Raw genomic sequence first — 24,687 nt, 5'->3', positions numbered from 1 at the left:
AAGTTCCACAGATATTCACTGTGCATTCATATTAAACCCCAAAATTAAAATGCGCAACTCCACTTGATTCATTTTTATGCACCATTAGTATAAGCAGGCGTGCACAATCATTGATTTCACTTATGGAAATTAATTAGAAAAAAAACAAATGCTTTCCGCACCATGTAGAACATTTGACAGCCAAGATTGGCCAGCACCTCGACCTGAGACCTCCACTGCACAATTGGCCAACTTGTGTCATAGCGTATCTGCTCTGTGTTCTTCTGAATCTAGCCAAGTCCGCCACTGCATCATACATTGGGCGCTCTGCACGATAGGGCGCGCCGCACAATTTTCAGAAAATTAAAGACTTGTGTGCGCTCTATGGTCGTGAAAATGCAGTAATTTACAGATTTTAACTTCGTGAGTGTTCTGATCCTCATTAACTGCGAAGAACCTTTAATTCGTTAAATTCTCACACATTGTTTTTTTTTCTTTGTAAATATACACAGAAACAAAATTGTTTAACGTTCTGACTTTCTTGTGCAGTCATGATGCTTTACATGTTTGTACATTGTATGCAGTTTGCAAGACTGAAATTGGTTTGAACAAATTTATTGACACTAAAAACAGAAAACAATCATGACAATCTCAACAGCAATTAAGCACATTCACAATATTATATTCCAATATTACGCTTTTAACAGCAAACACAAAGTGAGGTTTGAACAAACCTTCTCGAAAATCAAACATATTCACAATTTCATTATATAACATCTTTGTTAGTGTCAATAGATCCGTCCAGGCCAAAGTCGATTGTCCTCGGTCTGAACAAATCCACTGACACCAACAGCAGCAAAACACAGCCATCAAGCATATTCACATTTTTTTTATATTTGACAATATGACGTGACGATATGACGTTTTAACATTTTTTCCTGACATTTTCAACATCAATGAAACAATTTCAGAGTTATTTTCTTTTAACAGTAGTTAACCAGCGTGTAAAAGGCAATACTATTGTGCAAGGGCATAGCTCTGCCATCCCACCCTCCCAAGCAGCATTCTTCCAGTCCTCTGTGTGGGTCCTTTCCCTTCTGCGTGGGTCCTCTCCCTTCTGGGTTCCACAGCCCAGGCCGTTGCTGCCGGGACTCCCACAGTGTAGCTCCGGCTCCCCCCTCCGGGTGGGTGCAGACGAGTCTTCTTTATGGCTGCGTCCTAGGCCCGCCGCTCGCAGATTGTATGGTATCTGCAGCCATTTGGAGCACAGCCACGGGGGGGATCTGCCTGCACCTCCATACCAGCAGGTTTCTGGAGGTCCAGATGGCGTCCTTGATGGCGGCGAGAGTGAGCCAGTCCCTGGCAAAGTCGTTCCGATGCCTCCTCGACCGACTCACCCCGTAAAGCACGTACTGTGCATCAGGGACCTCTCCTGCTGGCAAGTCCGGGAACTTTCCTAGTTGTTCGGCCATTGTCCACAAGACCTTGGCAGCGCTGCACTCACAAAAAAGGTGCCTCACCGACTCCTGGGCGCCACAGCCAGGTTGAGGGCACGTCGAAGTCGCTGACATTCCTCTGTGGTGCATTACAGCTCTGACTGGGAGAACTTCATGAGCCACCATCCATGACAAGTCTCGTAGTCTGTTTGGGAGGGCAGGATGATTGACGTTGCTCCAAACCGTTGTGGATTCGCCAAACGCAAGCCCCCGCACAGGGCTTACTGTAGCTCGCTCTTGCACAATAGCAATAAGGGCCCTGTGGTTTTGTAAAGTGTGACATTCTTGTGTTTCCAAATCAAACTTCTTCAAAAAATCCCGGATAAAGAGATGTGTTGGTGGCAAGTTAAACGAAACTGGAATCAAACGATTGTCTGGTACAAGCTTTAGCTTCCGCAAATATGAGCCCATCCAAAAACGGGTCATTGCTTGACTTTTCGGGTTGTTGGGTGGGCCCACAGCGTTTTGGAAGTGGAGAGAGACATATTTGCTTCCCAGGAAAAGCTGGAGGTCAGGCACTCCTTTCCCCCCTTTTTCCTTTTTCTTTTTCATTGTATCTCTTTTTATCCTTTCCCACTTTGAGCCCCAGACAAAGCGAAAGATGGCTCGGTCCATTTGTAACAGCACGTTTCTTTTAGGCATAAAAATTAAACTGATTGACAAAAGCATTGGGAGGATGATCGCTTTGATGATTAGGACCTTCCCCTCTATTGTCAGTTTTCTTAGTGACCAAAAAACAAGTTTTTGCTTAACTTTCCTTGTCACGTCATCCCAGTTGGTCTCGCCTCCTCCATCCACATTGAATTTTATCCCTAGGATTTTCTGGTCTGTCTTTAACACCGTCAGCGGGAGTCCTGCCTTTTCTGTCTCTTTCCACATTCCATAAAACTTCACTTGTGATTTTTCTCTATTTAGCCTTGACCCAGACGCCCTCCCAAACAGGTCAGTCAAGTCAAGGGCTCTTTCAACAGATGCGCGGTCAGTACACAAAATATTAAAATCATCCATGTGCAAAACACACTTGGTAATTTGTCCCCCACTTCCTGGGATATTGATGCCTTCGACAAATCTATCTTTTCTTAACATTTGTGCCAAAGGTTCAATGCAAAGAACATAGAGAAGGGGAGACATAGGGCAACCTTGACGTACACCGCAGTTGATCTCGATTGCTTCCGATAAATTCCCGTTAATCATGAATTTGCTGTAGATGTCTCGGTATAGCAGTCCTACCCAATTGATGTATTTTTGGGGAAAACCACATTTTTGCAATACCCTGAAGAGGTATTGGTGCGAGACTCGATCAAAGGCTTTTTCAAAGTCTAGGTTTAGGACCGCTAGTCGCATGTTTCTGTCTCTTGCATAACAAATGGTGTCACGGATCAGCATGAGACTGTCGCTGATCTTCCTTCCCACAATGGCACAGGTTTGGTCTGGATCAACCAAGTCTCCCAAGACAACAGACATTCGTGTTGCTAGAAGCTTGCTGAAAATTTTACAGTCCACGTTTAAAAGCGTTATGGGTCGCCAGTTTTTTAAGTCAATTTTGTCTCCTTTTTTGTGCAATAGAGTAACTATCCCGATTCTGAAACTGTCTGGCATATGGTCTCGACTGGAAAATTCGTTAAAAACAGTTAACAGATCTGGTGCTAAAATATCCCAAAAAGTCCGGTAAAATTCGAGGTTGAGTCCGTCCTCCCCGGGTGATTTGCCTTTTTTCATAGTCTTTATGCAATCATTCAGTTGGTCTTGGGTAAAGTCTGATGTTAAAAAGGGGTCTTGACGCACTGATCTTGAAATATGATCTAATACATGCCCCATTTCATTCTCATATGTTTCTTTCTTTTCAAATATTTTTTTGTAGTAGTCTTCGACCAATCTGGTTATTTCACTACATTCCTTTGTTATTTGCCCGTTTTCGTTTTGAAGTTTAAAAATCCCCTCATTTTTGCCCATAATTTTTTTAAAAAAGTAGCGTGTACATTTTTCCCCTTCTTCTATTTCTCTTTCTCTGCTTCTTATTATGATGCCTTTGCTCTTTATTTCCGCCAAAGCGTTTAGTTCTTGTTTGATCTCTTTGATTTCATCATTAAAGTCCATCCCCTTTTCTGTTAGGATGAAATAGCGTTGGAGTCTTCTTTGTAGTCCCGACATGCGTTTCATCTCTTTTTAGTTTCTTGTTTTTCCCTGCATTTTTAAAAAAGGTCTGTGTTCGTTTCTTTGTCATTTCCCACCATTGTGCTCGTGAATCATACGAGTCTTGAAGGGTCTGCCAGTCTTTGTACAGCTCCCTGTATTGTGCGGCTAGAGCCTCATCCTCCAGCAGGGAGCAGTTTAACTTCCACAAACCCTTCCCAACAGTCATACCTGAAGGAAATGAGAAAGAGCAGGACAGTAGCAAGTGATCCGAAAAAAAAACTGGAATTAATCTTGCATCACTCTGTGCTAAACCCCTCGTAAAGATGTAGTCTATTCGAGAGGCTCTGGCATTGTCACTACTGAACCAGGTGAATCCCTCCTCTCCTGGATGTATGGATTTGAAACAGTCCACCAGTTTAAATGTCCGGCACATGTCTTGTAATAAAGTTGATGTTTTATCTACTTTAAACTCCTCATCATTCCTCTTTCTATCCTTCCTACTTAGGATGCAATTAAAATCTCCTCCCACGATTAGTGGTTGATGGCCTAGCATATGCGACTGGATGTCCTCTAAAAGTTCGTACCTGAGTTGTCTGTCGGCATGGCCGTATATGTTAATGAGGTTAAAATCATTCCCTATATAAGAAAGTCTTGCTAAGATTGCGCGTCCGTCTCTTATCACAGTACTCCCCTTTATGATGAGTTGAGGGTTGTTTATTAAAATGGCTACCCCATCGTTACGGTTTTCATTCGAGCCACTCCATAATGACGGATATGGCCAAATCTCTTCCCACTGTTTATAATTTTTTAGAAAGGGGATGCAGCATTCCTGTAGTAAAAACACATCCGTTCTGATAGTTTTTAAGAACGATAAAACACTGTGAGCCTTAACCTTTGATCTCACACTTCTCACATTGATAGTAGAGAATGTAATGTTCATAATTGTTGTTAAAGTATTTAAACTAGTTAGACAAAACCGGGGGATCTGAGTCCATTCTTTGGTGATCATCGAGATCATCGAGAGTGTCACCTGTGTCAGACACATCACTTAAGAGTAGTACCTCATTTTGAGACTCACCGGGGAAAACTCTGGGACCCTCTGACTCTCTGTCTGTGGTTCCAGGTCTTCCCCTTTTTTCTGGGTTAGGGGGTGAGCCAGAGGACCTATCAAAGGGTCTCTTACTTCCTTGCCCACTAAGGGTCAGATTTTTTCCCTCCCCGACTTCCTCCGTCTCAACTTCATACAGTTCCCTTGTGGGCTTATTCACCGGCAATCGGCTTTCTTCTAAATCTCTTATCTTTGTTTCTGGTTTTTTCACCACTCCCAATTTTGTCTTACTTTTACTCCTCTTTCCAGTGCCCGTATGGGTTTTTGGAGAGTCATTCGCCTTTTCGATTTGTTTGACTTCTCCAAATCCCGCCAATGGCGTAGCAAACAAATTTGCTAATTTGAACTCTCTTCCAGGCCCTTCCTGATTAATATGTGTTTTCAGAGTGGCAGTTGCTTTTTCTATTCGTTTGTCATGTCCAAATTCAGGTATTTTATGAGAAATCGAATCAGAATTTCCAGGTTCTTCCTGTTTCAATTTTGATTCTCTGGTCTCTGCTCCAGGGGTTTTGGTAGGTACATCTGTTTTTTCAATTTGTTTGTCTTGTCCAATTTCTTTGTGCATTTCTTGATCAATTTCATTGGGTATTTCCATAACTTTATTCATTTCCTGTTCATCTTCATTGGGTATTTCTATAACTTCATTAATTTCTTGTTCATTTTCATTTTGTATTTCCATGACTTTATTAATTTCATTGTCTTTGTTATCTTTATTCACTTCATTGTCTTTGTGACATTTATTCATTTCATTATCTATGTTGTCTGACATCATTTCATTGTCTTTGTTGTCTTTGTTAACTGCCTTCCTAGCTTTCAATTTGTTAGCAAACGAATTCGGGCAGTTTCTAAAGAGGTGATTTGTTTCTCCACAGAGATTGCATTTTCTGCTATTGCTACATTCCTCAAAGGAATGTCCAATTGTTCTGCACTTTCCACAAAAAATTCGATCACATACCTCAGCCAGATGCCCATGCTCACCACATTTGCGACAGAGTTTCGGTTGCCCTTGATAGTGGATAAAGCCACGGTTTTCCCCCAGGAATATAGTCGACGGAATTTGTTTCATTCCCTGAAAGCCCTGAGGATCTTGCCGTAGTTGGACTGGTACCCTCCAGGCACCATTCCAATAGCCTTTCTCACACCTCACCTTCATAGCCTGGCCTTTTACTGAGCAGTATCTACTCAACCAATAACAGACGTCATCAGCACTGATCATCTCACTAAACATTCTAACGACGACAATCTTGTTAGTATTATCAGTCAGCTTCTCCACTGTAAATCCTGAAAACTGGGACCTCACTCCCTCAAAGCGATTCCAAAACTCTTGATAAAGAGCTGCCGTTTCAAAACTCACATCAAAGCCTTTGCCAGAAGTCATTTTTATGACAGCATGTACCTCCTCCTTTTTAAACTTCAGAATCTTTTCAACAAACTTGTTAATAAAATCCGTCCTTGACATTCCCTCCGAAATTGCCACAACATCTTTGAGCAAGAATCTCACGCAGTTACGTCTCCGCCCGCCGGTATAATGCCCGGCCATGGCAGGACTCGGCTGCTTTACTTCTAACTATGTTAAAATGGTTAGAATTGTAAAATTAATAATTAACAATACTCTTAAAACCGACGCCAATGACAGTATAAACGCATAGAACGAGCAGTGCTAACCTGATGCGTCCACCATCAACCGCGAGTCACATTAACTTGAACACTTTTTGTATCCATTTTATTTGGTCCATGAGTGCATTTGACAGTGTTTGTGATCTTTTGATATTCTGGTGGCATAACACCTTGCTTTGAATGGAATGTGGCAATGTTTCAGTCCTGTACTAGCACTGCTTTGACATATATTATAAATACAGTGGAACCTCGGTTTTCGAACGCCTCTCAGTTCGGACAAATCGGTGTTCGACCAAAAATTTAGATTTTGGTTATTTTTATGTTTTCTTTTGTTTTTAAGCATCCATAGCTGCGGTTGATGGTGGACGCATCAGGTTAGCACTGCTCGTTCTATGCGTTTATACTGTCATTGGCGTCGGTTTTAAGAGTATTGTTAATTATTAATTTTACAATTCTAACCATTTTAACATAGTTAGAAGTAAAGCAGCCGAGTCCTGCCATGGCCGGGCATTATACCGGCGGGCGGAGACGTAACTGCGTGAGATTCTTGCTCAAAGATGTTGTGGCAATTTCGGAGGGAATGTCAAGGACGGATTTTATTAACAAGTTTGTTGAAAAGATTCTGAAGTTTAAAAAGGAGGAGGTACATGCTGTCATAAAAATGACTTCTGGCAAAGGCTTTGATGTGAGTTTTGAAACGGCAGCTCTTTATCAAGAGTTTTGGAATCGCTTTGAGGGAGTGAGGTCCCAGTTTTCAGGATTTACAGTGGAGAAGCTGACTGATAATGCTAACAAGATTGTCGTTGTTAGAATGTTTAGTGAAATAATCAGTGCCGATGACGTCTGTTATTGGTTGAGTAGATACTGCTCAGTAAAAGGCCAGGCTATGAAGGTGAGGTGTGAGAAAGGCTATTGGACTGGTGCCTGGAGGGTACCAGTCCAACTACGGCAAGATCCTCAGGGCTTTCAGGGACTGAAACAAATCCCGTCGACTATATTCCTGGGGGAAAACCGTGGCTTTATCCACTATCAAGGGCAACCGAAACTGTCGCAAATGTGGTGAGCATGGGCATCTGGCTGAGGTATGTGATCGAATTTTTTGTGGAAAGTGCAGAACAATTGGACATTCCTTTGAGGAATGTATCAATAGCAGAAAATGCAATCTCTGTGGAGAAACGAATCACCTCTTTAGAAACTGCCCGAATTCGTTTGCTAACAAATTGAAAGCTAGGAAGGCAGTTAACAAAGACAACAAAGACAATGAAATGATGTCAGACAACATAGATAATGAAATGAATAAATGTCACAAAGACAATGAAGTGAATAAAGATAACAAAGACAATGAAATTAATAAAGTCATGGAAATACAAAATGAAAATGAACAAGAAATTAATGAAGTTATAGAAATACCCAATGAAGTTGAACAGGAAATGAATAAAGTTATGGAAATACCCAATGAAATTGATCAAGAAATGCACAAAGAAATTGGACAAGACAGACAAATTGAAAAAACAGATGTACCTACCAAAACCCCTGGAGCAGAGACCAGAGAATCAAAATTGAAACAGGAAGAACCTGGAAATTCTAATTCGATTTCTCATAAAATACCTGAATTTGGACATGACAAACGAATAGAAAAAGCAACTGCCACTCCGAAAACACATATTAATCAGGAAGGGCCTGGAAGAGAGTTCAAATTAGCAAATTTGTTTGCTACGCCATTGCCGGGATTTGGAGAAGACAAACAAATCGAAAAGGCGAATGACTCTCCAAAAACCCATACGGGCACTGGAAAGAGGAGTAAAAGTAAGACAAAATTGGGAGTGGTGAAAAAACCAGAAACAAAGATAAGAGATTTAGAAGAAAGCCGATTGCCGGTGAATAAGCCCACAAGGGAACTGTATGAAGTTGAGACGGAGGAAGTCGGGGACGGAAAAAATCTGACCCTTTGTGGGCAAGGAAGTAAGAGACCCCTTGATAGGTCCTCTGGCTCACCCCCTAACCCAGAAAAAAGGGGAAGACCTGGAACCACAGACAGAGAGTCAGAGGGTCCCAGAGTTTTCCCCGGTGAGTCTCAAAATGAGGTACTACTCTTAAGTGATGTGTCTGACACAGGTGACACTCTCGATGATCACCAAAGAATGGACTCAGATCCCCCGGTTTTGTCTAACTAGTTTAAATACTTTATCAACAATTATGAACATTACATTCTCTACTATCAATGTGAGAAGTGTGAGATCAAAGGTTAAGGCTCACAGTGTTTTATCGTTCTTAAAAACTATCAGAACAGATGTGTTTTTACTACAGGAATGCTGCATCCCCTTTCTAAAAAATTATAAACAGTGGGAAGAGATTTGGCCATATCCGTCATTATGGAGTGGCTCGAATGAAAACCGTAACGATGGGGTAGCCATTTTAATAAACAACCCTCAACTCATCATAAAGGGGAGTACTGTGATAAGAGACGGACGCGCAATCTTAGCAAGACTTTCTTATATAGGGAATGATTTTAACCTCATTAACATATACGGCCATGCCGACAGACAACTCAGGTACGAACTTTTAGAGGACATCCAGTCGCATATGCTAGGCCATCAACCACTAATCGTGGGAGGAGATTTTAATTGCATCCTAAGTAGGAAGGATAGAAAGAGGAACGATGAGGAGTTTAAAGTAGATAAAACATCAACTTTATTACAAGACATGTGCCGGACATTTAAACTGGTGGACTGTTTCAAATCCATACATCCAGGAGAGGAGGGCTTCACCTGGTTCAGTAGTGACAATGCCAGAGCCTCTCGAATAGACTACATATTTACGAGGGGTTTAGCACAGAGTGATGCAAGATTAATTCCAGTTTTTTTTTCGGATCACTTGCTACTGTCCTGCTCTTTCTCATTTCCTTCAGGTATGACTGTTGGGAAGGGTTTGTGGAAGTTAAACTGCTCCCTGCTGGAGGATGAGGCTCTAGCCGCACAATACAGGGAGCTGTACAAAGACTGGCAGACCCTTCAAGACTCGTATGATTCACGAGCACAATGGTGGGAAATGACAAAGAAACAAACACAGACCTTTTTTAAAAATGCAGGGAAAAACAAGAAACTTAAAGAGATGAAACGCATGTCGGGACTACAAAGAAGACTCCAACGCTATTTCATCCTAACAGAAAAGGGGATGGACTTTAATGATGAAATCAAAGAGACCAAACAAGAACTAAACGCTTTGGCGGAAATAAAGAGCAAAGGCATCATAATAAGAAGCAGAGAAAGAGAAATAGAAGAAGGGGAAAAATGTACACGCTACTTTTTAAAAAAAATTATGGGCAAAAATGAGGGGATTTTTAAACTTCAAAACGAAAACGGGCAAATAACAAAGGAAAGTAGTGAAATAACCAGATTGGTCGAAGACTACTACAAAAAATTATTTGAAAAGAAAGAAACATATGAGAATGAAGTGGGGCATGTATTAGATCATATTTCAAGATCAGTGCGTCAAGACCCCTTTTTAACATCGGACTTTACCCAAGACCAACTGAATGATTGCATAAAGACTATGAAAAAAGGCAAATCACCCGGGGAGGACGGACTCAACCTCGAATTTTGCCGGACTTTTTGGGATATTTTAGCACCAGATCTGTTAACTGTTTTTAACGAATTTTCCAGTCGAGACCATATGCCAGACAGTTTCAGAATAGGGATAGTTACTCTATTGCACAAAAAAGGAGACAAAATTGAATTAAAAAACTGGCGACCCATAACGCTTTTAAACGTGGACTGTAAAAATTTTCAGCAAGCTTCTAGCAACACGAATGTCTGTTGTCTTGGGAGACTTGGTTGATCCAGACCAAACCTGTGCCATTGTGGGAAGGAAGATCAGCGACAGTCTCATGCTGATCCGTGACACCATTTGTTATGCAAGAGACAGAAACATGCGACTAGCGGTCCTAAACCTAGACTTTGAAAAAGCCTTTGATCGAGTCTCGCACCAATACCTCTTCAGGGTATTGAAAAAATGTGGTTTTCCCCAAAAATACATCAATTGGGTAGGACTGCTATACCGAGACATCTACAGCAAATTCATGATTAACGGGAATTTATCGGAAGCAATCGAGATCAACTGCGGTGTACGTCAAGGTTGCCCTATGTCTCCCCTTCTCTATGTTCTTTGCATTGAACCTTTGGCACAAATGTTAAGAAAAGATAGATTTGTCGAAGGCATCAATATCCCAGGAAGTGGGGGACAAATTACCAAGTGTGTTTTGTACATGGATGATTTTAATATTTTGTGTACTGACCGCGCATCTGTTGAAAGAGCCCTTGACTTGACTGACCTGTTTGGGAGGGCGTCTGGGTCAAGGCTAAATAGAGAAAAATCACAAGTGAAGTTTTATGGAATGTGGAAAGAGACAGAAAAGGCAGGACTCCCGCTGACGGTGTTAAAGACAGACCAGAAAATCCTAGGGATAAAATTCAATGCGGATGGAGGAGGCGAGACCAACTGGGATGACGTGACAAGGAAAGTTAAGCAAAAACTTGTTTTTTGGTCACTAAGAAAACTGACAATAGAGGGGAAGGTCCTAATCATCAAAGCGATCATCCTCCCAATGCTTTTGTCAATCAGTTTAATTTTTATGCCTAAAAGAAACGTGCTGTTACAACTGGACCGAGCCGTCTTTCGCTTTGTCTGGGGCTCAAAGTGGGAAAGGATAAAAAGAGATACAATGAAAAAGAAAAAGGAAAAAGGGGGGAAAGGAGTGCCTGACCTCCAGCTTTTCCTGGGAAGCAAATATGTCTCTCTCCACTTCCAAAACGCTGTGGGCCCACCCAACAACCCGAAAAGTCAAGCAATAACCCGTTTTTGGATGGGCTCATATTTGCGGAAGCTAAAGCTTGTACCAGACAATCGTTTGATTCCAGTTTCGTTTAACTTGCCACCAACACATCTCTTTATTCGGGATTTTTTGAAGAAGTTTGATTTGGAAACACAAGAATGTCACACTTTACAAAACCACAGGGCCCTTATTGCTATTGTGCAAGAGCGAGCTACAGTAAGCCCTGTGCGGGGGCTTGCGTTTGGCGAATCCACAACGGTCTGGAGCAACGTCAATCATCCTGCCCTCCCAAACAGACTACGAGACTTGTCATGGATGGTGGCTCATGAAGTTCTCCCAGTCAGAGCTGTAATGCACCACCGAGGAATGTCAGCGACTTCGACGTGCCCTCGACCTGGCTGTGGAGCCCAGGAGTCGGTGAGGCACCTTTTTTGTGAGTGCAGCGCTGCCCAGGTCTTGTGGACAATGGCCGAACAACTAGGAAAGTTCCCGGACTTGCCAGCAGGAGAGGTCCCTGATGCACAGTACGTGCTTTACGGGGTGAGTCGGTCGAGGAGGCCTCGGAACGACTTTGCCAGGGACTGGCTCACTCTCGCCGCCATCAAGGACGCCATCTGGACCTCCAGAAACCTGCTGGTATGGAGGTGCAGGCAGATCCCCCCCGTGGCTGTGCTCCAAATGGCTGCAGATACCATACAATCTGCGAGCGGCGGGCCTAGGACGCAGCCATAAAGAAGACTCGTCTGCACCCACCCGGAGGGGGGAGCCGGAGCTACACTGTGGGAGTCCCGGCAGCAACGGCCTGGGCTGTGGAACCCAGAAGGGAGAGGACCCACGCAGAAGGGAAAGGACCCACACAGAGGACTGGAAGAATGCTGCTTGGGAGGGTGGGATGGCAGAGCTATGCCCTTGCACAATAGTATTGCCTTTTACACGCTGGTTAACTACTGTTAAAAGAAAATAACTCTGAAATTGTTTAATTGATGTTGAAAATGTCAGGAAAAAATGTTAAAACGTCATATCGTCACGTCATATTGTCAAATATAAAAAAATTGTGAATATGCTTGATGGCTGTGTTTTGCTGCTGTTGGTGTCGGTGGATTTGTTCAGACCGAGGACAATCGACTTTGGCCTGGACGGATCTATTGACACTAACAAAGATGTTATATAATGAAATTGTGAATATGTTTGATTTTCGAGAAGGTTTGTTCAAACCTCACTTTGTGTTTGCTGTTCAAAACGTAATATTGGAATATAATATTGTGAATGTGCTTAATTGCTGTTGAGATTGTCATGATTGTTTTCTGTTTTTAGTGTCAATAAATTTGTTCAAACCAAAAAAAGTATAAAAAAGGCTTTTTTTGCTGGGTGGCAGGAAGTCTCACCTCCAGGGTTCGGTTGGGTTACTTTAACTTGATTACTTTCAATTACTTTTGGATTACTCCAATACCAAATATGCTAATAAAAGACAAAAGAAACTAAATATGAATAAAATTACTAAATTTTGTGCGGGCTTGGGGAGTAACGGAATACATGGAACGGCAAAAATGATGTTGGCAAGCTGTTTGGATTTATTTTCATTATGTTTTTGTCGCATTTTATGTTAGTTTTGCCGGAGATCAAAGCCAGGAGAGAAAGCTTACCACGTGTTGTGAGTCATCATTTTATTCATATTAAAGTATTGTAAAATTCGGACTTCAAGCCATGATTTTTCCCCAAGCTTTCAACCCTGTGGCTTATGTAATGATGCGGCTAATCAAAGCATTTTTTCCAACATCCGTCAGGGACGTCCAAGCAGTAAAGGTAAGAGAGAGACGCAAGTTTAATGTAACATCGCGCTTTGTGCATGGATAAAACAAGCATGAACAGACCATCATGGAAAAGGTGTCAACCGAAAAGGGAGGGCTAACTACAATATTATGAATACTTTTTTCGAGTGTTTATTTCAAACGAAAATAATGTGGTGAAACTATTGGATTACAATAAGTAAATTCCGTCAAGTCATGTTTATTTGTGACGCCCTAAATCACAAGGGAGTCTCAAAGGGCTGCACAGACCACAGAATGTCAATACCTAATGGGTAGCTTTGTTTTTCAGTACTATGCTTTATCATTCACTCTCCTTTGTAACGTTATAGAGCATATTATTTTATTAAACATTTATGGGGCATTTATGTATGTTTAAGGATTGTATAAGTAACCTGTATTGTTTTGAAACTGGAAAATAAATAGATAGATACTTTATTCATCCCCGAAGGAAAATTCACATTTCCAGCAGCATCCCTGAGCTGAGAACAATACACTAATAAAGCAAAAAGAATACAATATACAAATACCCAATGTGACGTGCAAATGCCCACTGTAGAGTGTTATATAGAATATCTAAATAGTGCTACACAGAATACATATTGCAATAAAATTCGGTAATATGCAATGTAGGGGGTGTGGTTTAATGTGGGCTTTTACTCTGCCGGGTAGAGTTAAAGAGCCTCATGGCATGGCCAAGGTGATATCAAGCGTCATCAGGGTAGGGTTACTTTAACTGGATTACTTTCAATTACTTTTGGATTACTCCAATACCAAATATGCTAATAAAATACAAAATAAACTAAATATGAATAAAATTACTAAATTTTGTGCAAGCTTGGGGAGTAATGGAATACAGTGGAACCTCGGTTCTCGACCATAATCCGTTCCTGAACCCTGTTCGAAAACCGATTTGTTCGATCACCGAAAATTGTTTTTCCCATTAAAAGTAATGTAAAATCGTTTTAATCCGTTCCAACACGCTGAATGCTTACCATGAACGTAAACATGAAGATAACCCAGGCTAATCATACATTCGCGTTACTGTAATCTTCCGTACGAAAGATTACGCTAACATGAACGTGTACAACTAAAAAAATCAGGTCGTTTACACGTCATTTAGCACCCGGGTCTCCACAAAAAGTGGTGAGCGGTTAAAGGATAGAGAAAAGAATTATGAATACGATTTCTTACCCTTGTGAAGGTCTGCAGAAGCCATTCTCTATTCCTTCGAAAGAAGGGAAACTCGCACACCTTCTTCATATTTTGCTATTATTTCTGTCTTAAATGCAATAGTTGTACGCACTACCCTTCTTTTTTCACCTGTAGCAACTTTGATGCTTGCACCGACCTTCTTCGGAGGCATAATTAGGGGCTAAAACACTCCGTTCACCGATATCAAAAACGAAAGCAAAAAGGAGTGCGCGCTCACGTGACAACAGTTCTTTACGAGGGGTGGGGGCAATCTACACCCGTACGCCGATCAGCATCGCCCCTAGCGTACCGGCGTTCGAACTCTGATTTTTTGAACGAAAAGCGAAGCAAGAATTTCTCAAAATTTTTGGTCGAGAACCGATTTGTTCGAACTGAGAGGCGTTCGAAAATCGAGGTTCCACTGTATTTGGAATGGCAAAAATGATGTTGGCAAGCTGTTTGGGTTTCTTTTCATTTTGTTTCTGTCACATTTTATGTTAGTTTTGGCGGAGATCAAAGCCAGGAGAGAAAGCTTACCACGTGTTGTGAGTCAAAATTTTATTCATATTTGGTTTCTTTTGTCTATTATTAGCATTTTTGGTATTGGAGTAATCCAAAAGTAATTGAAAGTTATCCAGTTAAAGTAACCCTACCCAACCCTGAGCGTCATCTGCTTTTAGTACAGCGTACTTTGTCCCTTTTGTCACAAGACGCACGTTCGGGTGTTGATTGTTGCGATGGCACCTTCCAACACAAAGGTTCTAATTAGGAAATGTTTTACCTTTGGGGTGTGTGTCTACCAATTGTGCCCAGCATGCCTTTTACATTATACTGCACACACACACACAACCTTTACAATAAATATTAATATTTTTTCATTATATCACACTTTCATGCCCTTTGTCACTGCCCAACCTCAAGCTGCCATGACTGTAGCTGGTATTGATTGGTTCAATTTGTAGTATATTTTATCAACATGGGATACTGAAAAACAGGAATTAGTTGCAGTTACTAATTACTACATTTAAATTGTAATTCAGATACCTCCCAGATTACTGATATCCCAATGTAGCGCAAGTTACAAATTACCGTATACTGTATGCTTGCGTAGAAGCCGACTCCCTAAAACTACATTGAAATAACCAAATAAGAAATCAATAGAAGAGAACATGAACATCAACTAGTGAAAGAAGTGAACCTTTCATAATGTTTGGCTTTTGAAATTTTGAGAACTTGCTGACTAACACTTAGGTGAGACACTCCATATCCATTTGATCCCTAATCCACTCAAATAGCTCCATATCTTGGTACTGTCCAATACGCTTTATTTTTTTCCTACCGAACATGGTGCATTGGAAAAAGATTTTTACAAAAAAAAAATCTGTGCTTACATTTGACCCACTGCTTACCATTCGCTAATGGTGACATATGTGCATATATAAAGTGATCCCCTGAATTCAGTATTGTATTTTATAGTTTTAAATCCGCCTTAGATGTGCGTTGTTGGAATTTCTTGTTAAATCAACACAAACTTCAATTAATCTGACTCCAATTTGTGACCTTCCCCAATCACCACTTATCCAAACAATTTGCGCGCTCTTTTCTGCATAGAAAGTTCTCCAGAAGCCGGCATTTTCACTCACTCACACGCTTCTCCTTCCAAAAGCCGACTCTTCTCCTTCTTCCGAGTTGCTCAGCAAAGAATCTCCTCCGCCACTTGGCTGGCTCCCATTGGTCTCCCGTCCCGGAAGAATGGTGCGTCAACCTCCTCCGTCTCGGCCCCCAGACAGCTGGTCACCTCCCACTGCCTGAGAGCTGCCCCGCGTCAAAATCTACTCCAGAAAACTTTAGCACAAAACACAGAGTCCAACAAACACAACCAAATTCAAACTTCCATATTCCTTTAGCGTATATAGTAGGGAGAATATCTCCATGAGGGGAAATTCAGTGTTTTATGTGTATTCAGTTGTACTTTGTAGATCAATATGAGCATGCCTAGTCTTGGGAACATGTTCCTGCCAGATTCACTATGTTTGTATGTGAAAACGTGAGTGATGCAGTGTTGTCCGCCAATCAGAGGACAATGTCTTTAATATTTCACCTTTGGTGTGTGGTCACACTCTGTAGCAGCCACAGGGACGTTATTTTTTTTCCATTAAAAACGTGTTGCACATACTGTACTCGTTACCGAGAAAAGTAATTGCGTTCCAGGAACATGTTCCTTTGTAATGTGTTAGTACCAACACTGGTTAATACAGGGGGTGCATTCCCTATTGTGGGCTGGAGTGAAAAAAATTGCAAAGAAAAAAGCCGGACGGTGTCCCAGTCACGTAGAAATTCAACGACATCGTTGAAATGAGCCAGACTTTTGTAAAAGTACAAGGACTTAGGTGGAAGTCAAAGCTCAACATCAAAATCCTTTGATGAGTCGCCTACCCTACCTGACTAAACACGGAGCTAAGCATTTGGCAAGCTGGTTTGTTGGCTGGTTAGCAGTCTGCCCGGCTTGTTGTACAAGCATCTGGTTCTTGTTTACTGGCCGACTGGCTTGATGCCGTCTTGGCAGCATCGCTTGTAAACACAGCCAGACCTCCACACGCCGAGTCACAATAATTGGGTTAAGTTTGTCCACCACAGATAACACTTGTAGGATGAGAAGGACCGGGCGATTTGTAATCCAAGGGCGTGGGTCTGGTCTTGGTTTTTTTGGGGACATCGTTTTTTTTCAAGTGATATCGTAATAATGGTGGGGACATGTACCCTTCGTCCATGCCAACCTTTTGACATTAAAGAGCAGTATATGTTATCACCAGTGTTCCCTCTAAGCTGCGCACGTGCGCAATTGCGCACTGCTCACAGATTCTCAGCGCACAAGAAAATCTAGCCAGCGCACAAAAATGAGGGCTCAAAATTACTAATTAAGAAGCGACTTAAGTCAAAAATACAGTGCTTGAAGGTAAAAATACACGGGTTCCCCTGACGTTGTGTCCTAAATGCGGTATTTGGAAGTCGAGTCGAAGTAGAACGAAGTTGAGTAAAGTTAGTAGAGTTTGTCGAGAATCGGCTTCTTCGGCTCTGCTCACTAAACGGAACCGGCTCTTTCGGGTCCTAAACGGCTCTTCGGATTGTTTTTGCTTCTTTAATCCCAACATGACCAAATATTATGTAAAATTATGCACAAAATGACTTAAATGAATGGGGGAATAGAAAAAAAAAGAAAAAAATACCAAAATGAAAAAGTAGTAAAAAGCTGAGAAAAAAGAAACAAAAGGAAGAGAAAAAGAGAAGAAAAAATTTAGAAAAAAGCCAGAAAAAAAGAAAAGAAAGAAATGTAGGAAAAAAGTAAATAGAGAACAAAAAGAAAAAAGTAACAGCTCGGAAAAAATAAACACAATGAGATTTTTTTTAAGGAATTTGAAAAAAAAAAATAAACGGAAAAAAGAAGAAGAAGTTTGTGTTGCATTCAAATAATTTCCACTTATATCAAGTGAATCTTGTTGCCAACATTGTACTTCCACTAAAAAATGTGATTAAGTACAGTTCTGTATCTTACAACCGACTAAATAAGCCCCCAAAAATGTTAATATTATGCGACAAATTATGTCAGGAAATAAAAATAAATGGTTATCCTGTGAAAGAATTGTAAGAACAAATGACGTTTTTAGGCCGTACAACCTTTGCAATAGTACATGAGTAAATTCATTCAAAAGAGAAAAATAATTTTGCATTGCCGGAAACTCAGCAAAATGTAACTTGATGTCAAGTTTTGGACATGTTTGATAATGAATTATCTTGCCACACTTGGGATTATGGTGGCTCACTGTTGTTTCAAGCGTTGCTCACCGGCTTCGTGTGAACGCTCAGACCCGTGGAAAATTAGAGGGAACATTGGTTATCACACACTATTTTTTACACGTTAAACACAATCCAACTCAAGAATATGTAAAACAAAAGTATATATAATGCAACTTGTGCTTGTTGTAAACCAGAAGTGGAAAACCTTTTCCAAAATTGAAATATATGAGTACTCTTGGAGCGGTTTAATCACACACAAAGACTTTGTCCATCTAAATTCTACATCCATAAGTGCAAATTTATATCATCTTTTTGGTGCCTTTTAATGTGAAGTAAAACAATACATTTTGTCCACAAAGCTTTCCCACAACTAGAAGGCTTTTAAAACTAATATTCAGAAAACGTTTGCTATGTGTATGCACAGTGTCTGTTTCCCCACTGCCACGTTATTTTATTTATATTTTCTTGTGTTGTTTGTGCAGTTTGGTTATAATCAGGGTGGGTATATATTTAGTTTCTTTTGTCTTTTATTATCATATTTGGTATTGGAGTAATCCAAAAGTAATTGAAAGTGATCAAGTTAAAGTAACCCTACCCAACCCTGGTTATAATGATAATGCAACATTGCGTGGAAATGTAGATGGTTCAATAAAGTATTAAAAAAAGACTGTCTCGCTTAAAGATGCTGCAGCTGTAAACTAAAATATTAGTAACCAGTCTAGATTATTTGTTCTCAATTTGGAGAAGAAAAAAAATCCCATAATCAAGGGGGGAAGGCGGCAGTCTAAAGCATAAAACGGTAGTGTTGGTGAGTAGGCAAAACTCCTCCCTTGTTCTCGCCTATAAAATGTATCTATTCGGTAGGTGTGTAAAAAATAGTTCTAAACATGTTGTTAAAAGGCCCTGCGATTGGCTGGCAACCAGTTCAGGGTGTCCCCTGCCCACTGCCCAGAGATGGCTGGGATGGGCTCCAGCTTCTACGACCCTAATGAGGATAAGCGGTACAGCTAATGAGATGAGATGAGATGTTGTTAAAAGATTCCGTAAACCTTCATAACAAAAAACCTAAAACAAATTTCAATACAGGTATATACATACCACAAACGGTCGGCAGAGGTCAGCAGAGAGTTGGGGGTGAGTTTTGATGCCACATTCGTCTGTTGGTTCATTAAAAGTTCACGTTTGTCATTGTTTTGTAATTATTGGTACACCCTATGCAATTTTTCGTGGGTAAAAAAAACGCCTGGGGACTGGTGCGGTTATTACAATACCATACTTGAATAGTTCTTTATCCAAAAAACGATCACTGTTTTCTGTTGAATTACAAAGGGGACTGTTTTCCCTTGGGCAATCACCACTCACAACAAGCGCACAATATTATAAAAAATAAATATCTTGCCTATCTATAGAAACATAAGTATCATTCATATATTTTTGAAATTGTATTGCTGCTAAAATGTTTATTACTGTTTTCCATTGCACTCTTGTCACAATGTTTACCAGGCTCTACCTTTTTGCCTATTTATCCTTGTCGTGTTGTTGGGTTTAATGATTCATGCGACACGATTTGGAGCAACGCTATACACTTTATTTAATCCACCTCAGCGCCATTTCCAACAAGTCAGTACACAGTGACATCACTTTGACTTTACGGTCGGTCTTTTCACAATAAAATAATACACATACTTGTAATTATTATTCCACCACATGACTCACAGATTGCTGGGATGGGCTCCAGCATCCCCCGCGACCATACTGAGGATAAGCGGTGCAGCTAATGAGATGAGATGAGAAAATTAGATGACTCACAGAGATTGCATACTCTTCAACTTATACGTTTCTTATCTTATACGGTTTTGTTTTATCATTTCAAATGGTTTACGCCGTACAACAATTTTTATATGGGAAAAACAAATATTAAAAATAGACCAATCTCTTGCCCATTTTGGATTCAAACTGATGTTCTGAATTTCCTTTCTAACCATCGCACGTATCAGGGAAATGTGCAAGTTTTCAACCTACCTATCACATGCGCCTTTGAAAAAGATGATACATTCAGTTGAAAGTGGTTAGGACTTACGATTTTCGTTTTTATTTGGTCTTATCTGACTCTTTCACTGCTTCAAAATACTGATTTCTTATGTAGCTTTTAAGCCTAGTGTTCTTCGGTGGTAGCTCTTCACCTCTTGTGTTCTTTTATTGATGTTCACTATGTTTTGTGTACTGTGTTACCAAATGCTAAATCTATTGCACCCTGGAAGGGGGGATTGCCACTTGTGAGGCCCCTTCTCATTGTTTCTTTTTTCCACGTGCTGAGGTTTATAGTTTTTCCTTTCCTGCATGTTGGTGTAAGATCAGGGGGGTTTTTTGGGGTTTTTAAGGGTTATTGATCTATCTTCGTTATTCATTATCCATTATCCGTTATCGGTCAGTTCTTAATACGCTACAAAGCCTAGGAGCCGGGACATTTACTCTCAGCCAAAAGGCCAAGCTAAGGTCCTAGCCCTATAGCCTTGCTGCGATCATTGCAAATGCACCGTTCCCGGAGGTACTGCAATACCGGGCCGATGCGTGTTACCTGTTCAAGGCTCCGGATGGTGTAATTGTAATCCTGTACAGTCCTTTGAGCAATCTTCTGATCAAGGTCAATGTAAATAAATGTGACTTGACTTGACTTTAGGCATGGTGTTTGTTAATAGCAATAATTACTTATTTCATATGAAAGGTCCGGTTCGAGACTGGTTGGAAACATGTGTAATGTACTTTCCCAAGACACACCACAGGAAACGATGTCCCTACAACCTTAGTGACTAAGGGATCCAATCAACCATAAAACATGTATGCATATCAACCCTCGTTTTATGTCATTGGTAAAAGTTCTGTTTGGGATAATTCCGAGTTTCAGCGTTGCTGGTTTTACTTGATTATTGAGAAAACAAAATTGCTATCGGATCAGCCTACAACAGGGTGGGACGTTGTGTCAGTCACTGGACTGTTTTGGTCACTGGTAGCCGACTAGGTCATCGTAGATTGATAATATTGTTGTGCTATTCGACATAGTCAGTCTGTCTTGCTGTGAATTTGTGCCACATTGTGTTTGTGAGGTTTAATATCGCGTAAAAAAGAACAATTAGCATTCATAAGGGGAGCAATTGGCAGAGGTCGACAGGTATTCGATAGACTGTTGTGGATTTGTAAACACTTACTGTACACTTATTGTAACTTCAAATTAATGTACACACACAAAGTATACAGAACATTTAATTATGCCTGTAGTAGTTTGCATGCGCAAACTTGATGAACTGATACTAGCGGTAAGCGGTCACGAAGGGTGAGTGCTCTCGAGTAGTCTCTAGTAAGTAGCCTCTGGGAATGCTTGTGAACAGGACTTTCCTTCGTATAGCGACTAAGATTTTTGTTGGGAATGGTACTTTTGTGCCAAAATTTTAGTGTTTAGAGTTCCTCGTATGAAGAGTTACCGTTGCACTTGGGACTCCATTCCAGTACATAGTTCCAGCTCGCCTTGCCCTGGGTAATATGTACGTTTTAGACTCGCCTTTTCTATTACCCATGGTTCTGTGGCTTGATTTCATGACTATGCATATGCTACATACTCCCTCTTGTGGTCAAATTTGCAACATACATTCCATCAAATTGCCTCATTTTCAATACAAACAACACAAAAAAAATACATTTAAAACTTGTGACCATAAAGAGGTTTAGGTGTCGCATATACAGCACAAGAGGTACCAAAAATGGTGGTGCCAGGGACCAAAGACTAGGTATTATTTCATGATGAAAAACCCAAAAAGGCAAGGCAGGCTTGATCTGTGTAGAGGAAAAGCATTTTTAGATGTATCTGCACAGCCCTAGCTGTACAGTTGAAAATTTCGCTCCTGTAATCATCAGTCTAACGGGAGTTGCAGTGGATTTGCTTTGGTTTTGTATGTATGAGGTAAGGGGTGGAATTTAATTGAATGTTTGAAGTTATATTTATGTGTTCACAAGCAATGTAAATGCCTCAAACGAATAAATAATGAAATGAGACCAAGTGCTGTGTATGTTATAGCTGGCACTTGACAGGATAAAAAACAATGTCTGGACTGACAAATTAAATTAAATGACCTATTTACCCAAAAGACAGCCAAGTCATGTTTATTTGTATAGCCCTTAATCACAAAGAGTCTCAAAGGGCTGCACAGATCAAAGACTATTATGACACCATCCCCTTATATTGTCAACATAAAATATAGGTTATTCATATGCTATAGAATAAAAGTGTGTTTTAAGCTTAGATTTAAACAATTCCACGAGGTTGCAGATCGAATCTCAGGGGAAAGAGCATTCCACAGCGCCGGGGCCCGAATGGAGAACGCTCCCGAACCTGCGGATCTCTTCTTGGCTCTTGGGATCACTAGTAGACCAGCATTTTTAGAGCGAAGGCTCCAGACCGGGGGAAATTAAATCTGAAAGATATGAGGAAGCAAGTCCATGCATGATTTTGTTTACTACCAACAGAACCTTAAAATCACATCCTAAGCTAACAGGGAGCCAATGCAGGTTAGCTAAAATCGTGGTCGTGTGATCAAACTTTCTTGTCTTAGTTAAAAGCCTAGCTGCAGCATTTTGTACCAGCTGAAGGCTCTTGATTTTGGACTTTGGGAGACCGGAGAGTAGTGCATACAATAATTGAGACGGGAAGTAACAAACGCATGTATTATAATCTCAGCATAAGACTGAGACAAGCATTGGGCGAATTTTTGCAATGTTGCGAAGATGGAAAAAAGCTGTTCTAGTAATATTCTTAACGTGTGTTTGAAAGGACAGATCGGGGTCAAATATGACACCTAAATTTTTGACTGAGTCACTCTGGGTGATATTACATTTGTCAATGTTCAGAGCTGTTTTTGAGAACAAGTCATGGCATTTAGATAGACCAATAACTAGCATTCAGTCAACAACAAATACATCAAAGTTTCTCTATTATTAATTCTACAATGACTGATCACCTACCTTTACAAAATGTTCAGAACAGACTCACATTTTGGTACGATTTGGGTGTTAAATTTGCTCTAATAAGCTTTGATAACCATGTTTGTCGCCTCATCGTCAACAATTCTTTACTTTTCTGGCCCTGAGAAGTAAGAGTAGCAGGGAGAACCTGAAACCTTACCCCTTCCACTTTCATTTGAACAGCCAATAACACCAGAGTATAGACCCAAGATAACTGTGTAGTGCTAAGTATCTACATCTGGGTACGTGCGTTACGTTACATGAAAACCATCTATTCCTGTTGCTTGGTGCTGAGCTCGATGCGCACGTTGCAGCCACTGGATGGTTTCCTTGTGGTGAGTTTGTAAATCTGCAGAGATGACAGAGGGTGTAATCGCAAGCTATGTGATTTGACAAAGCAACTCTTAGAAGCTATTCAGCCTGGGGCCTGTCCTTGACCCTTAAGGGGCTTGCAATGTGCCCCCCCCTCCACCATCTTCCAGAATCTTTTGTGTTTATCGGCAAAATCGAGCAGAGGAACAAGAGGGGGACCAACCACTGAGTGAGGGTTTTTGCCCCTCTGTGCCAACAGCAGTCACATTAGGGAAGCGCTACACACAGAAATGCGTATACAGGCTTCCCGGTGTGCGCTCATTTCACAAGGAGGGGATTGCTGAGGGTCGGAGGGTGAAGAAGGGGGAGACGGGAAGGAAATCTTAAAGGCTGTTCTGCCTCTCCACAGGAGGACACTGTCTGCAGAGGCCAGTGGTCCTGCTGCTTAGCACCGGGAGCTCCACGTTACCCAGTTATCCATGACAACCAGAGAGGGAACATGCAAAAAAAAGCTCAGCTGTGGCCAGAGAGCACTCAGTTGGAGCGCAGGGGGAAGAACAAAGCATCCAGTGATTTTCATTTTCACCCTGTGCTTTTGTCGGCTTCACTTTGTCCAAGCACACACGAGCGTCTGGCTTTTCTTTAGCGGATATGAAGGAGACCCGCATACTCGTGTGGTTCGATCCAGAGAGGGAGCAATCACATTTTGTTTGTTGCTTTTGTATAATTATCCTATGTTTTCAAATATTTTTTTTAGGTTCATATCTATAACACTAAGATGTATATTACTGACAGACATTTTGTGGACCTGAAAAGTGTAAAATGCTCATTATGCACGCTTAGGCTCTGCTCAGCCCAAGTGAATAGGCTTAAACTAATCCTGTCAGAGACTCCCCTGAAGAAATTGCTACAAATGAGGAAAATATTAAAGCCCTTTAAGACAAAGCAGCAATTTGGAGGTGGAACATGCTCAATTCATTAAAGGAAAAAAAGGTTAAATGAATCCATGGCTTATATTTCCGTGCACTTCTATTCAGATAAATGAATACTTTTTATGACCGTTTTGCACCCACAAAATCTTTGTGACATGACATTATATTTGCAATTTCCAATTATATAAAAGTTTAATTTTTAACAAAGCATTTTAGGGGGATCTTCAGGTCCTCACCCCAATTCTCGCTCAAAGTCATCTAGGGTGGGCTCAGTCTCATCTGAAACTTTAGTGCTGAAATCTTGGGTGTGTCTCTGAGATAAACCAATGCTTTAGATCAGGGGTGTCAAACTCATTTTAACTCGGGGGCCACACGATAGAACAAACATTCTGTCGGGGGCCGGACGAGTAGATTAAAGAGAAAGAAAGGGAGAGATAAATAAAAGAGAAAGAGGGAGGGAAAAGGAGAG

Source organism: Urocampus carinirostris, chromosome 7 (assembly GCF_059441175.1).
Source record: "Urocampus carinirostris isolate Australia breed hairy pipefish chromosome 7, RoL_Ucar_1.0, whole genome shotgun sequence".
Classification (NCBI taxonomy): domain Eukaryota; kingdom Metazoa; phylum Chordata; class Actinopteri; order Syngnathiformes; family Syngnathidae; genus Urocampus; species Urocampus carinirostris.
This window is presented reverse-complemented; position numbering follows the sequence as displayed.